Here is a 17,500-nt window from a genome sequence, read left to right on the forward strand (position 1 = left end):
CTCTGTACTCTTGTGGCTCTGTCTGTGCTCCGTACTTTTGCGATTCTGCTTTGTTCTGGTTCTGCTGCTGCAGAACCTCTTGCTGCTCTACAGCTCTTCTCTGCAGCCTTGCGGTTCTCCTCCTGTGTGAACAGGTCCAAACCTGTTCCTTCATACTCCATTTATTCCTGCCAGTACCAGTACCTGCACCTGCTGTGTGAACAGGTCTCTATCTGTTCCTCCATACACCATTCCTTCCTGTCAGTGCCAGTACTTGGACCGGCTGTGTGAACAGGACCCTACCTATTCCATACACCACTCCTTCCTGTCCATGTCCCTGTGCCTTTCCAGTTGGTCCCTGTCTCTGTATCTCAGCCATGCCCACCCGCTAGTGTCTCAGCCGTGCCCGCCTGCCAGTGTGTCAGCTGTGCCCGCCTGCCAGTGTCTCAGCCGTGCCCACCTGCCAGTGTCTTAGCCGTGCCCGCCTGTCAGTGTATCAGCCGTACCCACCTGCCAGTGTCTCAGCCATGCCCGCCTGCCAGTGTCTCAGCTGCATCCGCCTGCCTGTGTCTCAGCCATGACCGCTGTGCTCACCTGCCTGTCTGCTACTCGTGCCTGTCACCTGTATCGGCTCCCCAAGTGGGATCAGTAGTCACAGCCAGACACCACCCTGGAATGGCACTTGACAGCTGCCTGCCGCACAAGCCTGACCTCACCATCAGAGGCTCAAGTGAAAACCAAGGCAGCTGTCTTCCAGACTACCCCTTCCAGGGTAGTCTGATTTGTGGCACAGCGGGGCCACAACCCCCTGGCTCACGCCCACCAGTCAGGGCATGAGCGTGACAATGGGTAGGACAAAATTGTTGACACCCTCAACTTAATATTTGGTTGCACAGCCTTTGGAACAAATAATTGCAATCAATCAATTCCTGTAACCATCAACAAGCTTCTTCCTCTCTCAGCTGGCATTTTGGACCACTCTTTGCAAACTGATACCAGTCTCTCATATTTGAAGATGTCTTCTCCCAACAGCAATTATATGATCTCTCTACAGATGATCAATGGGATTTAGATCCGGACTCATTGCTGGCCACTTTAGAACTCTCCAGCGCTTTGTTTGCATCCATTTCTGGGTGGTTCTTGAAGTATGTTTAGGGTCATTGTCCTGCTGGAAGACCCATGACCAAAAGCACATCTTTCTGACACTGGGCACTACATTGCGACCTCAAATCCTTTGGTAATCTTCAGATTTTATGATGCCTTGTACACAGTCAGGGCACCCAGTGCTGAAGGCAGTAAAACAACCCCAAAAATCTTTGAACTTCCACTATATTTGACTGTAGGTACTGTGTTCATTTCTTCATGGGCCTCATTCCATTTTCAGTAAACAGTAGAATGATGTCCTTTACTAAAAAGCTCTATCTTGGTCTCATTTGTCCACAAAATGCTTTCCCTGAAGGATTTTCGTATAGTTATGTACATTTCGGCAAACTGCAGTGTGGATTTTTATGTCTCTGTGTCAGCAGTGGGGTTCTCCTGGGTATTCTGCTATAGTGTTTCATTTCATTTCATTCAACTGTCTATGGATTGTTTGGGCGGACACTGATGCAACTTGAGCCTGCAGAACAGCTTGAATTTCTTTGTAACTTGACTGGGGCTGCTTATCCACCAACTGGACTATCCTGCGTTGAATCCTTCTGTATTGCGGCACGGGGTAATAGCGGGCGAGGCGCTCATCTTTTCCTTTTATGCCCCGATGTGCTCCATGAAAGTGTAGGTACTGGCTGGGTGTTGGTGTTAGTGCTGTGTGAGCCTTACGCCCGTGCAGGCTGCCTGTAGCCGGTGGTATGTTCCACAGTTCAATAAATGAGACTCCCGTGCTAAAACATAGTCTTTACTGAATGGTAACTTGATAAGGGTCATGAACAAAGGGTAGTGGGTACAAAGTCTTATGAACCTTTTTTCTTCGCAGTATAATGCATTTTCATGCACACAGTATCCTTCAGCTGTGCTCTACACCATGGCCAGTGAAACACACTGTTTCACCTTACTTCGTCAGAGCCTAGCTTGTTGTCATATTCATGACCAGCAAGTCTCTCTACTTGTGCAGTGGTTTCTTGCAACACTGGCGCCCTGGATCTAGCCCTCAGGACCCCCACTAGTCCCACCAAATCAGTCCTGTTTTGGTCTGTTACCTTTACTGTTCTGCAAGCCCAGGGTTTCTCGTGACACATTGTCCTTTCCAAAGATCCCTTTTCTGGAAGGCCACACTGTCTCATCAGTCACTTCAGTATCCTGCTATTCCCTTGTCCCTTAGTCTTCTTTTCTTGTAGTACATTCAAAATGGCAGCCCTGCCCCTGCTCACAGACACCTACTTGTACTTGAACTCGACCCTATCTAAATATCTACAGGAAATAATCACTTGCCCTAACATTTATTCCATATAGGCTAGTCCTGAACATTAACACTATCTTACCCCAATGTCACTACCTGACTACAGTTAACTATCTTATACTACCTACCTTATGTACTACGCCTTACTAAACCATACGTCCCTATATATTCACATTCTGCGCTGTATACCACTAACATTACTACATCACACAGGAACATATCACCTGACACTATATATATATATATATATATATATATATATATATATCCAACAATGTAGACCAGCTCACTTCTGTGAACCACCTGGAACCTCAGCTGACCTGGTTAACTCCGTTGTGCCCGGATCTGGATGTAGGAGTCCATCCATACAAATGTGAACAACGACAAAGCATTCTGGACCGTGAAGAAGGCGGGTTCTACCGCTGAAACGCGTAGTCCTATCTGCACGACTTTCCTGCGCTATTGCTGTTTTGAACTGCTTGGACCATTGCATTTTAATGGATTTATGAATAAAAAGAAAAAATTTTTTAACAGCATCCTGGATTGCTCACGTTATTGCTGGACTTTGCTTTGTCGTTGTTCATATATATATATATATATATATATATATATATATATATATATATATACATATAAAAGACGCAGGACAATATACACACAACGTGGTTGATATTTTCAGGGGTAGGAACGCGACACTCCGGTCCATCACCCTTACATTTTCATCAATTTTTCTCTGCCATCCACGTCCACAGAGATTAGCTACAGTGCCATGGGTTGTAAACTTCTTGATTATGTTGCCCACCATGGACAAAGGAACATCAAGATCTCTGGAGATGGACTTGTAACCTTGAGATTGTTTATATTGTTCAACAATGTTGGTTCTCAAGTCCTCAGACAGTTCTCTTCTCCTCTTTCTGTTCTCAATGCTTAACACACACAAACACACAATGCCAAGATGGAGTCAACTTCTCCCCTTTTTATCTAGTTTCAGGTGTGATTTTCATATTTCCCACACTTGTTACTTGCCACAGGTGAATTTGAACAAGCTTCACATGCTTGAAGCAAAGTTGTTTACCCACAATTTTTGAAAGGCGCCAACAATTTTGTCCTGTCCAGTTTTTGGGTTTTGTGTGAAATGAAGTCCAATTTGCATTTTTTTCCTCAGGAAATAAACATGTGTATAACAAAAAGCGTAATCGCAATAATTATCTGGGACAAAAACTTAATTTTCTGAAACAATTTCAAGTGTGCCAACACTTTTGGCCATGACTGTAGCCTAAAAGGGAACCTGTTTTAAGACTCATGTTACCTAAATGGCAGACATCTTGAATCATTATTGCAGACATGTATGTTTTACTCTTACGCTGCGGCATTTCAGAGAAAACATACTTTGAAAAGCCAACAGGAGACTATGCATCTCAGATGACTAGCCCAAGAGTCTGATCCCCGGCTGTTTCTTCCTGCCCCACTGACCATGACTGACAGGTCTCTCCCGTGTGTGTATAGAGAAAGAACTGTTAGTCATAGAAGCCTCCATAGATCGGTCTCAGGCTGGTGAGCTGACATGCCTGTGGTTCAACAGGTTCCCTCAAAAAGATCTTGCCATCATCCTGTGATTATTTTGCAGGAGAACCAATGGGATGGCAAAGGAAGGCTCTCATTCAGCACTAACCATCTAATTTAAGGCTCAAATCTCCATTGATCATGCCAGATCTACTTCTACAAACTTCTGTTGTGAAGATCAGACTTTGAATAATCCTTGTCTTTTAAATAAAACAGGTTGCACACTCACTCCTGATTGTCACCCAATTGATTGAAAACATTTAACAAAATGATAAAGTGTAATACTTTTAACTCATTTGTTTGATTTAGTGCTTTTTGTCTGCTTTTACAAAAATATAATGTAGTTTTAGGTCAAATTTATGAGTCATTCATGCTGATGTTGCCCACTGACGTTAAAGAGTGAAGGAAACCCTCATTATGGATGCAACTTTATATCTTGCCCCTACTGTTAAAATGTTTAAGATAAATAAAGTTTTGTGGGGTGGGAGACGGCATGGATGTTAGCGTATTTTTGGGGGTGGGGATTCATTTAAGCGTTGGTTCATCTATTGGAGTGATAAGAAACCTAAAATGGAGGGATAAAAACAGTTGGGGATGTACATGGAATGTGAGAACATGTTGTTGACCATGCTCCCCAAAATTTCCACCTACAGCATATATGGAAAGTTCAAGAGAAAACAAATTGAATTTAAGTATATAATGATGCAAAATAACATAGGGAGATTATACAGAGTGGGTCTGATCTGGGGTTTTTATACAGGGTGAGATCTCTATACATGGTGGATTTGACTTGGGGTCTATATATAAGGGGTTCTGATTTGGAGTTTCTATATATCATGTGTTTGGCCTGTTTTTTTACAAGGTCATTCGGGTCTTGTGTTTGTACACTGGGAGTTCTGGTCTGGGGTTTGTATACAGGGGTGTGGAGACACGGGGGGTCAGCAGGCGCTCTAGTCCACTAGCCAAAGCGGCATGGACCAGGGCTTATCCCACTGAACCCCCACTTTCCTTTTAGTACTACTCAGACAACACAGGGTGAGGGTAGGACAGTGTAGCAATACTTTATTGAACCATAAAACAGGCAAATAACACATAGAGCAGTCCCAGCAAAATAGTCAAGATGATGAAAAATTACAGAGACTCACCCTTCGGCTGACTTGCAGGGATAAGAGCAGCTATGACTTCAGAGCTTCCAGGGCCGACAACCCCCACCTGTGGCAAGCACAGAGAAGAGGTAACAAGCTGAGGAAGCTGACAGTCCATTCAGATACAAGGCTAGGTGACTGGCGGGTCACAATCAGGCTTCTCCAGACATCTCCATTGAGCCAGGTGACCGGTGGGTCCAAATACTGGCTTCCCCAAACGTATCCATGAGTTCAGTGATGGTTAATGGAGAAGATATGTATTCTTTCAGCCAGGGCCCTGGTCCCTTAAACTAGCATCCTGTACAATGTCAAATCTGTGTCTTTCGTGATGGAGCCATGATCTGGTAGCTATCCTGTAGAGCAGTGGTCCCCAACCTTTTTTGCACCAGGGACCGGCATCAAGCAAGACCATTCTTCCATGGCCTGGCAGGGCGGGGATGGAGGTGTGACAGGGGTGGGGCTTTGGTCATAAGGGGGCGGGGCTATGGACGCAGTTGTAGTTTAGCAGTGCATACTTATCATTAAATTATAACATTTATAATGTGACTCAACTCACCATAGGTTTTGAATGAGTGGGAATACCTGGCTTGTTTCTCTGTTTCAGTGGGAGCACTGGGCTACTTCTATTGATGACCGTCACTGCTAATGATGATAGGAACCTACAAGGAAATGGAGCATTGAGCACTTAAGAAAAATTGTACTGGAGTACTGTACATGCTGATTACTTTCTAATCATCAGAAAATGTATGTGTGGTTACCCCCATCCTGTCCAGCTCTGTATGGCTCCCCCTGTTGTATGCATGGCTCCCCTGTCCCATCCTGTATACATGGCTCTGCTCCCACCCTCCCATCCTGTATATATGGCTCCGCTCCCACTCTCCCATCCTGTATACATGGCTCTGCTTCCACTCTCCCATCCTATATACATGGCCCTGCTCCCACCCTCCCATCCTGTATACATGGCTCCGCTCCCACCCTCCCATCCTGTATACATGGCTCCGCTCCCACCCTTCCATCCTGTATTCATGGCTGTGCTCCCACCCTCCCATCCTGTATACATGGCTCCGCTCCCACCCTCCCATCCTGTATACATGGCTCTGCTCCCACCCTCCCATCCTGTATACATGGCTCCCCTGTCCCATCCTGTATGCATGGCTCCCCTGTACCATTCTGTATGTGTGGGAGGAACGGCCCCCGTCGAGTATCCGGGCCGGAACCAAAGGTGCCGTCACCTGGGTTCCGGGGGAAACTGTCCCCGGGGGACAGAATTCGGGGACGGACCGTTCTGACAGACAGACGGGCTGGGGGAGGGACCAGTATAAAGGAGGCGGGGAATTCCCCGGACGATAAGTCAGCAGACCGGGACAGAGACTGCAGGAGAGCGTGGGAGCGACTCGAAGCTAGAGCCACCCACCAGTACCAGAGAGGACGCTCACTGAGGACTCCAGAGGGACGGTACCAAGGCGACCGGCCGAGACTTGCTGCCCCGCTCCAGCCCGCGGCCACTGCGGCCTCAGTTCAACCCATGGCAGCTGCCGTCCCACTCTCGCCCGTGGCCATGGCAAGTGCCGTGCCGCCGGCAACCACCACTGTCCCACTCCGGTCTGCAGCAGGGGCTGGGCCTCTGCTGATCGCGGACTCCCCTTTGCAGCCGCTAGCTGTGCAGGTGGCCTGTCATTTGCCACCACCCATCGCTACCGCTTGCCCCAGGCCGGGGCCTGTGGCCCACCTGCCCAAGGACTCCGCCAGGGCCTGTGGGGCTCCAGAGTCACCAGCGCGCCGGAGGGCTCGAAGACTCCGTCAACGCCTCAGCAACTGGGCCCAGCAACTACTACGCCGAAAGACCACCAACCCGAATGGCGAGGGAAGTCTGGACAGCTAAGTTGACTTTATAATTAAGGACCCGTAGTCGGCCATACCACGGCCTTATAGTGACCGGCTATTGCCGGAAGTAGTCGTGTTCTACCTATTTGTGTTTGCTTGTATAGAGCCCCTGTGAGGGCAAGCCGAGTTACCTCTGTTGGCGATCAGGCTGAGACTGAGGAAAGTTCCCTCTAGTCTCATAAACGTTATTTTAGAAAGCACCAACATGTCTGGCGACTCGTCACTGCAACCTGTGTACCTGCAATTACCACATTTGGTGTAGTCGGCAGGATGCAGTCTCCGAGCGCAGACGGCGGTGCGCCTGATCAGAGTGGGGCTGCGAGCAGGGTGGATGACGGGGGTCCCCGCTCCAGCATTTCCCTGGGTGCTATGCTGAGTAACCTGCCCCGGTTTTCTGGCTCCGATACGCTGTTGTGGAGCTGGACAGAATGTATGCGGGGCCTTTTCCGCATGCACCCCATGACCCCCGATTTAGAGGCTGAGGTGGCCCTTATGGCGCTAGATGGGGAGGCCCGGAAGTCGGTAATGTTGAGACCCCCGGGGCGTCGTAACAACTTCGCCAGGGTCCTACAGATCCTGGAAGAGACCCACGGGGATCCAACAGAAGTGGGAGAGTTGAGAACCCAGTTGTTCAGTCGGATGCAGGGGGAGACCATCACCCAATATATGAACGCCCTCCAGGAGCTACACACCGCCATAGAAAGGAAGGACGGAATAGGGGTAGGGCCCATCGACATTACCCTGCGTGACCTGCTAGTGACTGGATTCCGGGACCCGCTAATTAAGCAGGCATTGCGGGAACAGGTCCGAGTGAACCCACGTTTAGCCTTTTCCAAAGTGGGGAGTCAGGCCCGTGTGCGAGAGCAAGAGCAGGGGATGACGGCTCCTGTGGGAAAGGCCCGGAGCATGGAGTCCTCCATAAGCGTTGTCAAGGAACCTCAATGGATTGAGGAAATGAGACGAGAACTGAAGAGTATCCGGGGCGAGCTGGCCAAAGTGAAGAAAAGAACGGAGTCCGCTCCCGGCCGACCTGGCTACAATTCCGGGCCCTGGGGGCCTCGCAGTACCCGGGGTGGCCGAGCCTCACCGCCCCAGTGCTATGAGTGTGGAGAACTGGGCCACTTCTCACAGGAGTGTCTGCGGCGTGGGAGATGTCCACCCCGGCGGGCATTAAACTAGAGGGCTCCGGGCATGGGGGACGCCGCTCGGAGCCAGAAGCCACAACAAGGGGTGGTGGAAGTCCCGAAGAACTGGTCGCTAAGTGCCCAATAGTATGGGCCGAAGTTGAGGGTTGTGCTGTGCGGTGCCTAGTGGATACGGGGTCTCAGGTGATGACCATGCCGGCAACCTACTTCCAGCAGCATTTCCCAGAAGCAGCAAGGCCCCAGTGGGGACCCAAGATATGACTAGCGGCCACAAACCAACTGCCGGTACCTGTCGCCGGGGTGGTGTGGCTTCAGATGACATTGTGTGGTAAATCCCTCGGTCGCCGGGGAGTGGTCCTGACTCAAGGAGAAACTAACGACCGTCATCCGATCATCTTGGGAATGAATGTACTGCGGGAGTTCGGCAATCTACTCCTCAACGATTTCACGCAGGAGACCCTAAGTCAGTGGGGTTCTCGCACGGCCCAGGGGCAGGTCTTCCAGTGGTTGGTGCGGGAGGCACGAGTGCTCCAGGAGTGTCAGGAGGGTGAGGCGCTGGGCAAGGTCATCGCGCTGGCGGCCCCCCCACTTGTGCTTCCTCTGGGGCAGACGGTGGTGGCTCTGCCGATCCGCGCCCCAATACCACTGGAGGGCATGGAGGTGCTGGTGGAACCATGTTACTCAGAGCACCTGCACCCTGGCATCCTGGTGTCCCGCTCCCTGGCCACAGTACGGGAGGGGACTGTCTTGGTACGTTGTGTCAACCTGGAAGATCAGGATATCACCCTGAAGTCCCGGGCCGAAATGGCCAAACTAGTAAGGCCATTGGAGGAGCCACTGCCGGACCCCGCAGTCCAGTTGCGGGTGCAACCCAAAGATCCCTGGGCAGTAACGGTACGAACCCAACAGGCTGCCGCATCCGCGGCCCAAGAGAAAGGTCGAGTCATTCTGGAGAGAATGCGGGCTGAACATTCTGGCCTAGCTCCAGCCCAGCTTCTCCAAGTAGAGATACTCCTTGGGCTATATTACAGTGTCTTCGCCAGCCACGAGGATGACTTCGGATGTACCACGGCCATCACGCATGGGATCCCCACGGCAGGAGCGGCCCCCATCCGGGAGCAGTATCGGCAAATACCACCGCAGCTATATCAGGAAGTGAAAACTCTGTTAACCCAAATGCTCCGGAAGGGGGTCATACGAGAAAGCCAAAGCCCTTGGGTGGCCCCTATTGTCCTGGTTCGGAAGAAAGATGGCACTCTCCGTTTTTGCGTGGATTACCGAAAGTTGAACGCCTGCACCATCAAGGATTTGTATCCACTGCCCCGCATAGAAGAGTCTCTGTCCACCCTGGGGATCGCAAAATACTTTTTGACCCTTGACCTGGCCAGCGGGTACTGGCAGGTACCGATGTCGGAGGAAGACAGAGCCAAGACGGCATTCATCCTTCCCATTGGACTGTTCGAGTTCAATCGGATGCCGTTTGGGCTGGCCAACGCCCCCGGAACTTTTCAGCGGTTGATGGAGCAGTGTCTAGGAGACCTCAACTTTGAAGTCACGTTGATATACCTGGACGATATCATTATCTATTCCGCCACGTTCGAGGACCACCTGAGGCGGTTGGGGCAGGTGCTCGGCCGGCTGCAGAAGTACGGGTTAAAGGTAAAGCCCCAGAAATGCCACCTGTTCCGCACCCAGATCGAGTACCTGGGGCATACCATCTCGGCAGAGGGCGTTCAACCATCCCTAGAAAAGGTCACTGCCATCCAGGGGTAGCCTACCCCCGAGACGGTAAAGGATGTGCGGGCCTTCTTGGGGTTGGCCGGCTACTACCGTTGGTTCGTGAAGAATTTTGCACGCCGAGCCTGAGCCCTGCAGGACCTGCTGAAGGGGGCCGGATCCAGTGGCAGTAACAGCAAGAGGATGCGTTTCAAGACCTCAAAGCTGCTCTCTCGGACACCCCGGTACTGGCATATGCGGATTTTTCGCAACTGTTCATCCTGCATACCGACGGGAGCCTCCAGGGACTAGGAGCTGTGTTGTCACAGGTGCAGGATGGCCGGGAGAAAGTGATCGCCTATGGTAGCCGGTCGCTGCATGACTCAGAACGCAACCCGGACAATTACAGCTCCTTTAAGCTTGAGATCCTTGCGGTAGTGTGGGCAATGACGGAGCGATTCGCAGAGTATCTGGCGGGCTCCAAAGTAGCAGTGCGGACTGATAACAACCCGTTAGACCATTTGGAGAATGCCAAACTGGGGGCCCTCGAGCAGCGGTGGGTGGCTCAGATGGCCAAATTCAATTATAAAATCATCTACAAATGGGGAGCTGAAAACGTGCACGCCGACGCGCTCTCCAGAATCCGACACACCACCCCAGGGAGGAACCAAGACGACAAATTAGAAGCAGATGAGACGCCGTTCGCCCTCATCACTGCTGCGCTTACAGTCAACACGCAAGAAGTGCCTCATCCGGGACGCCTAGGAGTGATGCTGGGACAACCCCGTGACAACTGGATCCAGCAGCAACAAGAAGATACAGAAATTGGACTCCTGTGCCGATGGGTGGCCACCGGTAAATTGCCCACGGGCTTGCAGAGACAGAATTTGACCCAAGATATGCTGCTGATGCTGCGCCAGTGGGAAAAACTAGTCATCAAAAAGGGACTTTTATATTGAAAAGCCATGTCACGAACTACATCAGCTACGATATGGCAGGTGATCGTGCCCGGAGCCCATCTCAACCTACTGGCCCGGGAAGCCCATGAAAAAGGGGATCACTTTGGTGCTCAAAAGACTTTACAATAGTTGCAGCAGATGGTGTACCACCCACGCTTGCACGCTGCCGTAGAAGAAGCTTGTCGAACCTGCCGCCCGTGCGAGCTCGCTAAAACCCCTGCGCAGCGAGCCCCGGTGCAAACGATTGGAACATCAGCCCCTCTGGAGCTTCTTACGGTGGATTATCTGACCATAGGTCCTGCCTATCAAGGGTATGAACATTGTCTCGTTATGGTGGACCATTTCACCAAGTTCGCCGTGGTCACCCCCACTCGAGACCAAACAGCGGAGTCAGCCGCGTATGCGATTTGTAAGAACTTTATTCAAGTGTATGGCTGTCCACAACGAATACATTTGGATCAAGGAGCGTGCTTCCTAAGAAAAGTCATGGAAGAGCTACACCATCTTTACGGTATCGATAAATCGCGGACTACGCCATACCACCCGCAGGGGAACGGAGCCTGCGAGCGATTCAATTGTACACTAATCCAAATGCTGCGCACCCTGGAGAGTGACCGCAAGACCCGCTGGTCTGAATATGTCCCCGAGCTAGTGTCGGTATATAACAATCGGGTGCATCGAGTGACTGGTTACACCCCCTACTCATTGCTGTTCAGACGAGAAGGCAAAGGAATTACGGAGGTGGAATTGAACCCGGAGGAACCACAACCCTGGACCGGGGTAGCCTCGTGGGTCCGAAACCACCGACATCGGCTGCAGACCCTCCACCGTATCGTCCACATGAAGCTCCAAGATCTAGAACACCAAGGGGGAGCACTGCCCCACCCATTGACTTTCAAGCTGGGGATCGGGTACTTGTACTTGATCAACGCCCCCAAAACAAGTTAGAACCCCGGTGGAAAGCGAACCCGAACCGAGTGTTGCGCCGAATAAGCCCCGACGGGCCTGTGTACGAAATACAATCTGAAGGAAATGACGAGCCTCTCACTCGGGTTGTGCACCGTAACACGTTATGACCATGTACGTCTACCGACCCCCACGGCCCGAACCAACCCCCCAGGTCCCTGACCCCCTGCCTACGGTCTGGGACCTGGATGACGAAGAGGACTTCCCTGTCACATCTGCGGGGCGCCCCAGTAGTGGCACTACAGTAGATTCGGAATTCCCACCAGAACCAACTAGTTGACCACCCTCCACCACCCCAGAAGACTCCACTACACCCGAGCTTCGACGCTCCAAGCGGTCAACAGCTGGCAAACCCCCTGAACGTTACGAACAGGACCAGTTCGTATGGCGACAAGTACTGTCGTCTCAAAAAACTAACCCAAGTCTACAAAAACCCTCGCCCGAGGACTGGCGAGCATATAGGGTGGGGGAGTGTGAGAGGAACGGCCCCCGTCGATTGTTCGGGCCGGAACCAAAGGAGCCGTCATCTGGGCTCCGGGGGAAACTGTCTCCGGGGGACAGAATTCGGGGACGGCTCGTTCTGACAGACAGATGGGCTGGGGGAGGGACCAGTATAAAGGAGGCAGGGAATTCCCCGGACGATGAGTCAGCAGACCGGGACAGAGACTGCAGGAGAGCGTGAGAGTGACTGGAAGCTAGAGCAACCCACCAGTGCCAGAGAGGACTCTCACCGAGGACTCCAGAGAGACGGTGCCAAGGCGACCGGCTGAGACATGCTGCCCCGCTCCAGCCCACGGCCACTGCGGCCTCAGTTCAACCCCTGGCCGCTGCCGCCTCTTCTCAGCCTGCGGCTGTAGCCTATCCGCGGTCACCCGCGGCGGCCGCCGCCCCACTCTTGCCCGTGGCCGTGGCAAGTACCGTGCCGTCGGTGACCACCACTGTCCCGCTCCGGTCCGCAGCAGGGGCCAGGCCTCTGCTGACCGCGGACTTCCCGCCGCAGCCGCTAGCTTCGCAGGTGGCCTGTCATTCGCCACCACCCATCGCTACCGCTTGCCCCAGGCCGGGGCCTGCGGCCCACCTGTCCAAGGACTCCGCCGGGGCCTGTGGGGCTCCAGAGTCACCAGCGCGCCGGAGGGCGCGAAGACTCCGTCAACGCCTCAGCAACTGGGCCCAGCAACTACTACGCCGAAAGACCACCAACTCGAACCTGCTGGCTTACTGAAGATAGACGTTTGGATAATTAAGATGAAATGCTTTGTCGTCACAAGAGGGTACTGGACTGGATGTCTATATACATGGGCTAGGCTTAAATTCTGTAAACTCATTCTGGGGGATGCTGAGTAGTATATATATATATATATATATATATATACTTTGGTGATGTAATTACTGTAGGTTGATTGGTTGTCTCATACTGATGGGTTCATTTAAAGCCTGGTTATCTGTGCTGCCTTTTTACAGAAATGAGAAAGTTAAAGGGGTTGACCAGCAATAAAAAAAAAACCTGTTTATTAAATAGCAGTCCTAAGTTAACTATACATTACTCTACATTTTTCTTTATAAAAAATGTTAACATTTTTCAATCACTTCTACTCCCTTTATTTTTGACTAGATGTTTTTGGGTCGCCCTCCCAGGGCTGTGGGGTACTCGGTACCGGGCCTGATGAGCTTCAATAGATGTCACGGCAGTTGTGACCCAGCCCGTGGCCCTGGGTGCCCATTGTAAAAGGGGTTGTTTCAGTGTGCTTGTGGTGATGAAAGTTTATAAGTGATTCGTGACGCCACCTGTGGTGTTTGGCAATGAAGGTTTAAGCTGACGCTGCAGACAGATCCTCTGGGACAGATGGTGTGGTGCAGCAGTGATGGTATAGCCCTCCACAGGCAGGGCTGTAGTCCCAGGGCAGAGTAAATGGAGTGACACGTAGATTGTGCAATGTCAGGTGCAAGGGATGTAGCAGTGCTGGACAGGTTGGCGCAGGAATAAGTGGAGGACACCAGGGCGTGCAGTTCCAAAGCTTTATTCACAGTCCGTTGTACAAACAGGTGCCTGCCTCCGTGCCGTGTCCTCCAGGTCAGGGAATCAGTCAACCCCCAGGCCAGATGGAATACTCCTTTCCAACACTCTGCCAACATGTACCTTTCTGAACGTCTCCTCTTATAGCGCCTTTAGGTGAAGTACTCCTAGTACTGAGTTACACTGGAGTTCCTCCTGTCTGATGTTCTTATGAACTCTACTTGTACGGCAGACAGCTGTAGCCTGCTTCGGGGACTCCTTGCTACTAAGTCCCGACTCACTATTATGTTGCTGTTGTGCCCCCAAGTCTTGTGTGGGAATAAAGTGGTCACTACTTCTATTCCTCCGGTGTCTGCTGCAGGACCATTAGTATCCGTACAACCTCGGGGACCGGGCCCCAGCCTTGCGCTTAGAACTTCTAGGAAGGGTTCTCTTCTAACCCACGTCCTCTGTTCTCTTTTACTCCTCACGTTCCGTACTGATCTTCCTCTCTATGGAGAGTCAGGCTTCCAGTCTACGTTGCTCTCGATCTTTCTTCCTTTCCCGTGCCAGCAGACCCAGGTCACTGGGATCTGCTGCAGCACTTCCATCCATCCATCCCTCTCTCCGGGGATCTTCTTCTCTCCCACTCTCTAACAAACTCGCTAACTACTAACTGTCATCCTAAAACTCTTCCCGCTCTTTGTAATGTAATCTAACTCCACCCACCTCCCAGCACGTTTCGTGTTCCAAGCAGGGAGCCACCAATGGGTGCTTTGCTATACTCCAAGCAGGGAGCCGCCAAAGGTGCTTTGCTACACTACTTTGTGGTCTGGGGTGCAGGTGTTGGAGCGTGGTCAGGATTCTCCACCTTACCTGGATGGTGGGATACCACACCTCAGGAGGAGGTGCAGTACCTCTGTGGCGACTGAGCCTCAGGGGCGCCTCATTTTGTCTTGAAACAGAGAAAACAACTTTTCCTTATTTCTATGTTGAAATATCAGTAAACCAGGAGACCAAATTTTTTTTTGGCTTCCGGCTAGGGCTCCATGTTGCACCCTTTTGTCCCATCTCTTCACTCTTCAGTATAGTTGGTTTGAGGCTGGTGGGAAGAATAATTATAATGAAGAGACAGGACCCAAGGACTCTAGCTTGTAACACTGACCAGAAGACAGTGAAACTCCCATGGCCACCTGGTCTACTGGCATCCTTAACAGCAGGAACATCAACGAACTACTATTAAAGAGTAAAGGACTAAATGTAATTGAAAATGACATTTCTCTTTAAAAGGTTCATTTTTTTCTTTCTGGATGACTCCTTTATTTTTGGACCACCACACCTGGGCCAGTGCTGTACATCTTTCGCCCCAGGCTAAAATTTGCTAGTCAGCCCCTGATTATAGACTGGACATGGTCATTCTGGAGAGTGGATGATGAACAGGGAAATTAGTCAGGAATATTATTATTATTTATTTATATAGCACCATTGATTCCATGGTGCTGTACATGAGAAGGGGTTACATACAAATTACAGATATCACTTACAGTAAACAAACTAACAATGACAGACTGATACAGAGGGGAGAGAGGACCCTGCCCTTTTGGGCTTGCATTCTACAGGATGGTTGGGAAGGAGACAGTAGGTTGGGGGGTTACAGCAGCTCCAGTGATGGTGAGGCGGTAGCTCCAGTAGTGGTGAGGAGGCAGCAGGGTCATTGCAGGCTGTAGGCTTTCTTGAAGAGGTAGGTTTTCAGGTTCCGTCTGGAGGATCCGAATGTGGTTGATAGTCGGACATATTGGGGCAAAGAATTCCAGAGGATGGGGGATATTCGGGAGAAGTCTTGGAGGCGAACGGGTGTGGAGCGAATAAGTGTGGAGGAGAGAAGGAGGTCTTGGGAGGACCGGAGATTACATGAGGAAGATATAGGGAGATTAGTTCAGAGATACATGGGGGAGACATGTTATAGATGGCCTTGCAGGTCAGTATTAGTAATTTGAACTGGATACGCTGAGAGAATTTAGAGAAGTATCATGTACATTCACCTTGGTAACTGTGTTTCATGATAATCTCTTGTTTATTTCCATTATTAGTATTAATTTTATTATGTACGGCTGTGCGGAATCCTGCTCCGAAGAGCTGACAACCTAGAAATGTTGTCACCCTTTAATGAATGTGACGACATGGTTGCAAAAAAATATCATGGAAAAAATCAAATATCAAAAAATCAAATATTTGACCAATGTTCTTGTGTTTAAATGTCCTTATCCTAGATGTCCTCGTCTTGTGCTGTCCGAGTCTCGCGATGTCCGTGTCTCGTGATGTCCGTGCCTCGTGATGTCTGTGCCTCGCGATATTTGTCTCTTGCGATGTCTGTGTCTCACGATGTCCATGTCTTGTGATGTTCAAGTCTCACGATGTGTGTGTCTCGCGATATCCATGTCTCACAATGTCCGCATCTCGCAATGGCTGTGTTTTGTGACCGATGAAACTCGATCTTCTGCTTGATTGATTCTTGTGGTCACACATGTAAAGTTGAGGAGAGAACTGAAATCCGACATATTTTATTAGGAGACATGAATTAGTAGTCTTGTGTTGTTAACACCAGAAACAAAGTGCCAACTATAGAGGAAGTCATGGAATCCCTCAAATAATAATGATTTGTGGTATCCCCTCTCCCTGGGCAACCTCCAGTTATGTATAGCAAATATCTCCGGTCTCCCAGGGTTTTTTTCATCATTAATCTCCACAGTGATGACCATAATCATATGATAGAAAGAAAGAGACTAAAGATTCTGATGATGCCATATTGCTACTGATATAGATGGGTGGATACCTGGATATTTAGGTCTGGCGGGTTCGGCCAAACAGTTACAAAAAGTTCGGGTTCAGGTCTCACTGTGCTAGCGGTGATCTCACCAAGGTCACCATAGTTTAGCCCAGCTGGGAATGCCGCCACAATGACCAGCGGTAACCTCTATGACATCACTGCTAGTCACTGAAACTGCACTCACAGCAGCTCATTCACCAGTGGTTCTCAGCCTGGACGGTCGCATCTTGGCACCGTCCATGTTGAAAACTATTTTTGCCCCAGACATGGAATTTGGTGGACAAGTGGGGGATATTGTTGTTTATTTTAATTTTTTTAATTTTTGTTTTAACACAGGAGAAGAGGGAATCAGTGGAATTAGGCAATTGATGAGTATAACTATTTGTTATTGACACTTCTCCATTACTAAACCATGGCATGATGTCACCTGACAATACACAAGTGACATCAACCTCACAAATATGAATCCCACTTGCCACTGCCACAGGGCAAGTGGGAAGAGCTAGACAAAGTGTCAGAAATGGCGCATCTAATAGATGTACCATTTCTGGGCAGCTGCGGGCTGCTATTTTTAGGCTGGGGGGTCAATATCCATTGCCTCTTACCAGCCTTAGAATATCAGCCCCCAGCTGTCTGCTTTAGCAAGGTTGATTGTCACAAATGGGGGGACCCCATGCCATTTTTAAAATTATTTATTTAACTAATTAAAAAAATCGGAGTGGGGACCCCTCTATTCTTGATAACCAGCCTTGCTAACGCTGACAGATGCGGGTTGCAGCCCCTAGTTGTGAGTTTTGCCTGGCTGGTTATCAAAAATACAGGGGAATCCCGCCTTTTTTTTCTAATTATGTATTTACAGTGAAGGCGCCGGCTGATGAATACCCTCTCTGCTATTAGTGGCAGTAGGCATAGGATGATGGGAGCAGTA

The sequence above is a fragment of the Dendrobates tinctorius genome, unplaced genomic scaffold, assembly GCF_039654945.1.
Source record: "Dendrobates tinctorius isolate UK_male_01 unplaced genomic scaffold, ASM3965494v1 ptg000135l, whole genome shotgun sequence".
In the NCBI taxonomy this organism is placed as follows: domain Eukaryota; kingdom Metazoa; phylum Chordata; class Amphibia; order Anura; family Dendrobatidae; genus Dendrobates; species Dendrobates tinctorius.